General features: G+C 37.9%; 1 protein-coding gene across 1 annotated transcript in view; it reads right to left on the minus strand.

Moving 5' to 3' along the window:
• LOC130556632 (contactin-4) overlaps window positions 1-4,972 on the minus strand; it is an 86,584-nt gene extending 81,612 nt beyond the window's left edge. The window contains exon 1 of the mRNA XM_057337820.1: window positions 4,880-4,972. The gene's annotated coding sequence lies outside the window, so the exon portion shown is untranslated. The remainder of the gene's footprint in view (window positions 1-4,879) is intronic.
• Window positions 4,973-7,005: the final 2,033 nt, after the last annotated feature.

A 7,005-nucleotide genomic window follows, 5' to 3' on the forward strand; every position in this document is an offset into this window, starting at 1 on the left:
ATACGCACACTTCTCTGCCTCCAGTGGGAATCCTTCAAGATCATTTCAAACAAAATCCTCTATGAAATCAACACTTTATAACCATTTCTTTACATATTTACAGTATATCTATATCCAAATGGGATGTTGAAAATGATCTATTTGCATTTGTGATACCTCTCCAAAGGGCAATAATAGTAAAAATCTACAAGGAAATGTTTTATGTTTTCCTATTTATGCTCATAATGCACTTATAACGTGATGTAAATGAAACTTTAAAACCCTCTTGACATGCATTAAATGCAACACAAATTATCAGAAAAGGTATTTCTAAAAATAAAAGGCATTTTTAGGCAATTTATGCACAAGCACACCGAAGATGAGCATATAAGACTCTTTAAAAGTTGAAATTAGTCTAAAAAGCTCCTATCTGAATAGTTCCTCAGACTAAAGGGAGGGATTTGCATGTAAATGTGGAATCTTAGAAACACTTGGTGGCTATATCCTACGATTTGAACTTTAATTATGGACCCCTGAGGCAATAGAGACCATTGTATTTGAGGAGTTACGGGTTCCTCCCACTTTAATGGCCATACAGCCTTAGGTTACGGCAAATATGGTTATAAATTCAAAACAAAATCTTTTATGGGACCTCAAACGCATTTTAAAACAGTAAATCCACTCAAGCCCGAAGCTATCAACTTAGACAAGGTTTTTCATACGTACTTTACTCGTCCTGAAGAAAATATCAGACTCAACTACTAGACTAGATTTTTTCAAAGAAATTTTTTTTCAAGATTCCTTGAATACTATGCAGCCAGTTAAAGGTCCAGCGTATGAAATTTAGCAGCATCTAGCAGTGAGTTTGCGCATTGCAACCAACGACTCATTCCACCCCTCCCTTTCGAAGCACTACGGGGGCTGACACACAACTAAGATGTCATGTTTTCGTTTCTTTGCCAGCGCTCTGTGGAGCAGTTTGTCCATTTAAGGCTACTGTAGAAACAACATGCCGAATTCCACACAAGGGGACCCACGGTGTATATAGATGGAAAAAGCTTATTCTAAGGTAATGAAAACATATGTTTCTGTCACGGTCCTGCCTTCTTGTTTCTGAATTTCTAGTCGTGTGGCAGGATCGGGACAGAGCCCTTAGGTTTTATGTGAGAAATGTGCTTTCTCGTGTCTTGTCATTGGCCCCGCCCCTCTCGTTTCATGTATTGCTTCCCTGCCGTGTCTAATGTTTCCCACCTGCCCTCGTTGATTACCCTTCGTTTGTCTTCCCTTTAAAATGCCCTCATGATTCATTGTCTTGTTGCTCGGTCATTGTATATGGTGTCGTTGGTTGCGTTCAGTGTTCTAATGTTCTCCTTATTGCCTGTTCCTGTTGTTGCTGTTTCGTCAGTCTAGTAAGTGTCCAGTTTAGTTTATGTCTAGTGTTTTTATCTCAGTTTAGTGTTAGTTAGCCTTCGTCCTGTTTATTATCCTTGTTCCTGTTTTTACCCCATTGTGGGTCTTTGTTTTGCGTTTATTGTTTACATAAAGTCTTTTTGTTTAACCCCTTAATCGCTCCTCGCTGCCTGCAATTGGGTTCTCCACACAATTCATGACATGTTTCATTATGTAAGGTCTTTATAAACCTCTGAAGACATAGTATATTATATTGTTTTTCTGTCAATAGATCCTCCAAAAAATCACACACAGCACCTTTAAAACTGCTAACAGGTAAATGGCGTGTACAACATTTCAAAGGAATGTCCTATTGTAGTTTCCATTGTTTAGGAAGAACAATAGAAAGCTTTCACCCGGTTCCTTTTCTTTTCTGGGACCATAAATCAAACCTTTTCAGAAAGGATGATACCACCGTAATCTCCGAGGATTTACAGTTGAAAAAAGACCTCTGGCTGAGGACAGTTTCAAAGTCTTCCTTTTCTGAAAAACATTAAGAAACTGCCTGAAGTCACAACTCATGCAGCGTCTAAACAGTTCAACATTAAGGTCTGAATTTTTATTGAATACTTATTTTGGCAAACGCGTCCATCCAAAGCAACTAGCAGTGTTATTAGCATGTGCCTTCCTTGGGAGTTGAACCAATGACCTTTGCATTGCTAGCGCATATTTATATTCATATTTAGGTGAATAAAAATGTAATGCAAGTTATTATTCACAAAGCTGCACATAAGACGCTCAGACGTAATGCGGCATTAGCCGCAGTATTTTTAGCACGTGGACGAGGAAAATGACTAAACTACTTTATGGACGAAAACTGTACAGAACAAGATAATTCCATTCCCACCTGCTCGAAGCATTGACAGTGAGGGCTGTGATTTATTCATGAATGCTTGCACGTGCTGTCAGGAAGCATTAAATCGTGGCAAGTGACTGAAACGTAGGCGGGGGAGAATTAGCTGAGAAAAGCAAATTACAGTTTCAAAACAAAACAAACCGAGATGTGGACACTGCATGTCTGCCACCCTCTTCAGAAGCCTTACAAAATAGACATTTGTCCCAAAGTGAACCAATCAAAGCTTCTCCGTGTTCGAGTAGCTCACCTCGGGGGCGAGTTTGGAGAGAGTGCTGATCTCTGTACTAGCAGAAATGAAAACACTTTTCTTTGAAGAGATTCAAGTCTTTGATAACCGTACTGAGAGCTTGTTTACTGAACAATGACTTGTTTCAGAAGGTGTACCAATTATGATTATGAAGGAATAAGATCTCAATTTAGCTGCAGTATCGTCGGTCTCCTTAAGTAGGCCTATCTATTAACATCAGAACGATAGATACGCCAGGTCCTCTTCAAGTATCTTCTAGTGCCCGTGCTTACTTGAAGTCAAACAGCATTCATATGGTCCTTGTCTATACATATGCTGGATAAGGATTTGAATTCATTTTCTACCTTTATATATTTAAGACATCTGCTATGCTGATTCCGAATTGTGAATCGCATTGAAGGACCCTGTTTAACATCACATACATGAGAGGAAAGGGCTGAATGTGTTAAGAGCCAGCTGGATATGATATAAGAGTGGTGGCATGAAAAGACAGCGGTTTGCTGCAGGTGCTCAACCACAAGACGTACGCCATCCATCACTAAGATCTCTATCACCTTGCTGGAGATGAGACCTTTAGGCTTCCATCTCACAGCCGGAGTGGCTTGTAATCTTCACTCAAGACTAAAACAACCAGCAAATTCCAGACATAAAAATCTCATCTTTCAGGGTTCCCACAACATTTAGACTAATGAAAAAATGTAATCAAGATAAACTAATTGCGAAATAAACAAATATTGGTGTATCATAGAAGAATATGGTGCTATGTGACCATGTCTGTGAAATCCAGTTTAAAGTCAAATAATATTATTGTACGTTTAAGAGCGTCAAAGTAAAACCATGAAAATGACAAGAAAGGGTTCTGTAAGATTTCAAGATGTACAGTACTCAGATTTTCATTTCTAACATCATAAATACAGAAAGTATTGATTTTATTGACACTACATATTATTACAGTATTTTGCACACAAAAAAAACTGAGATTGGCTTCTAAAAAAACATTGATTTCAATATTTGGCATTACCCAGTCATATTAAAGATATCATGGTTGTATCTTCACAGAATACTCTTCTTATAGAATGATCTTGAAAAATATAAATACAATAAAATTACAAAGGAGTAATTCACAGGCTGGGTCACATATATTGTGAAGCATGCCTCAACCTACAATGTTGGCATGAAATGCCACTATCAATATTATGTTATTTTAACTGTGTACAGTAGTATTAGCATACTTTTGCATATAAATCAGCAATCAACAGAAGGACGTGTAATCAATGCTCTAAATATTCAGCTGGTAAGTGTGTCAATGAGAATGCTAATTCGATAAATATTATTTTTCAGCAGTTTATTAGCAGGTGCCAACAGAAGGTTAGTCACTCGTCGCCATCTGGAAATAGCGTGGGAGGCCGTTGTACCCCAATAATCAACAATATGACATCAGACATACAGTGTGGTCTCACCTGTCCCTCTCATCATCATTATTTATTCAGTTTATGGGATTTGTATAGGGACTCTTACCTCCGAAAACTGTATGTAATGCATTGCATATTGACTGAACCACGTCATTCACCCATACATCTCAAGCTTTAAAACCAAACTCGAGGTGCAACAAACTTATCAACAATCACTAGATATAATAGAGATAGGCTAATATCTTCATCCAGATACCAAGAACGCAGTTTATACCCATTCACACTTGTGTTGCCTGATAAGAAAAAAATATTCATTCTTATGGTTTCCATTACAAATAATAGAATATCATACGGAATTTCTATTAGTAACTTTTAATTGCGTTTTTACATGCTACGACAAGTTTAAACAATTCGTTCTCTTCAAATTCTCTTGCGTCGTTCTTGGCGTCTTTGAACGCAAGTGCGCGCGCTGTGTTGCGCATCGCATGTTAAGATCCAAACTGACTGTAAAATCACAGCTGTCTGCTACCACATTCATATTTTCTGACATAATACGGAATAAATCTAAACAGACGTGAGCGACCTCAGACAAACTTAACGACAAACTCTACAACCTGACATATCCTTGCATCTAAATGCATGATTAAGCCTATAGACTGACAGGATGAACATAAGTATCATTCATGTATGAAGGAATATAGTGTGCAGCTGTTCGGGACGTGCCGGAGATGCGAGTCATCCCGTAATCAGCGCGTAAGTGTCGGATAGTACTCACAAACGCGCGCTTGAATACAAATAAATACGCGTTTATTTGCTGCTCCCGGTAATTGTGCATCATAAAATAAAACGACGCGGAATCGGCGAAAGGGTTTAATAGACATTTATATGCTAAGCTTATGCTTTAACATATCGCATTGATGAAGGAGACGGTCTTACCTTTAAAACGAGGTCAGCTCCAGTAAACGCAGTGAATGAAACAGAAGGGGAGATGCGGTGAGGTCTGCTGTCCGAACTGTTGCCTCTCTCCTCACAAAGCGCGTGTATTCTTAACTGAACTAAACCCCTCCCCTGCTTTATATTATATTTAGAAACGGATTAGTTCCAGACCTGTCCATACTTATTCCTGCATGTGTTAAGACGATAGTCATATACTGTTATGTATTTTTTTTAAAAATCTTGCATGCCTGAGGTGTGTGTCATGCTTTGAGGTAAATGTCTGAGATGGAATCGCATGATTACAGCCCTTTTAAAATGATTTAGATCCACATCCGTCGTGCTTAAAATGTCGTTTTTTACTTGGAGATAGTTCCCCCACAAAAAGCAAATTCTTTCATCATTTATTCACCCTCGAGACATTTCAAATGTGTATGACTTTCTTCTGCAGAACACAAAAGAAGATATTTTGAAGAACGCTGGTAAGCGACCGACAGTGGCTTCATTGACTTCTGTAGTACGTACACAAAATCACTGAGACATTTCTCAAAATATCTTCTTTTGTTTAAAGGTTTTCAACATCATGAGGATGAATAAATGATGACAGATTTTTTACTTTTGAGTAAAACATCTTATTAAAGTAATTGTCAATACAAAATACCCTTATGTAACAAAACCACACAAATGTTGTCAAAATTAACCATGGTTTAACTATAATGCATTTATATATTTTTTGCCTTGTGATTTGTGCAATCATTCTGCAAAAAACACTATCAAAAATAATCCTAAAGGGCATATTTTGGTTTTGATTTTATCCAAACTGTATTGCAACTAGAATACTGAATAACATTATATTTAATTAATAATTAAATTGGATCACATATATTCATCTAGACAGTGTTTCTACTGCAACACAGTAATCATCATTTGTGTGGTAACTAAAGATATCCTACAGTTACCTAATACTGATAAACTGAGTTTATAAAAAATCGCTTATTGCTCCCTGAACTCTTTGTAAGTAGCATTGGATAAAAGCGTCTGCTAAATGACTAAATGTAAATGTAAATAAAGGCTAAATGTCAAACATATAAGTCGACCACAATTTACACATTTCCATTCCCACAAAGCCTTTTAACTTCAATGACTGCTTTTCACTTCCCACAAGGCCAGATGCTGACACAACTGCTTCTGTGCTTCATTCCTTTAAACAGTTCCGTCACCTCTTATCAGGACTCTTATAGTCTCCTCATTGTCTTTCAATTCCAACCTTCATTGGCAACAAACGCACAGTCCGAGAAAGTCTTCGTTTCAATGGCAATCTCAGAACTGCAAAAGAACTAACATGGGGGGAAGGTGGTGATTAGCTCTCAGTGCAACTTTCTAACACCGTAATTTTGACCTATTCTGATGGGTTTTGTACCCTTAACAGCAGACCCGCTATTTTTCACAGTGTATCCCCTAACGTGTGGAACTAAGCAGATGGCCGGTTCGTCCTTTTTTTTGCAACAAAGGCATACAAAGTAAAAAAGCACATAAAAGTAATATTAACATAACAGATTATAAGATGAAGGGACATGTATGCAAAGAATGTTCCCTGGAGGGTATCGTTTCAGCTCTTACTGTTCGAATATCAATATTCACAGTTCCCAGGTGAAAAAACACCAACGGAAATAGAAAGGATACAGCAAGGATACCGCAAAGCTCAATTTCATTATCTACAGGGAAAGACAGAGAGAAAGAGAGCGAGTGTCAGAGTTCCAGGAATATAAACTACATCCAGGACAAATATACAGCTATCAGACACGTTTGCGCAATTAAGATATTCGTTTCATGTAATTACCGCAAAATCCGGTGGGACGCCGGGCGTTACACAATGAACTTCCTGATAGTGCAGATGAATGACTGGCTGATGACTGTTCTGTCGTTCTGAAGGTTGACTGTGAAAGTCACTTTTTACACACAATACAATGGGAGGGAGTTGATTTTGCACTTTAACTTTATGTTTGACAGGATTGTGATGTTCAGCAACCTGGACTTGAAATATGACTTTAATTCAGTGGCATGCATCTACAGGTGTGTGAAGATGAACAGGCTTTGGTTGGTGAGTGATTTTATAGCGTGTTTTTGAC

Source organism: Triplophysa rosa, linkage group LG7 (genome assembly GCF_024868665.1).
Source record: "Triplophysa rosa linkage group LG7, Trosa_1v2, whole genome shotgun sequence".
NCBI lineage: Eukaryota > Metazoa > Chordata > Actinopteri > Cypriniformes > Nemacheilidae > Triplophysa > Triplophysa rosa.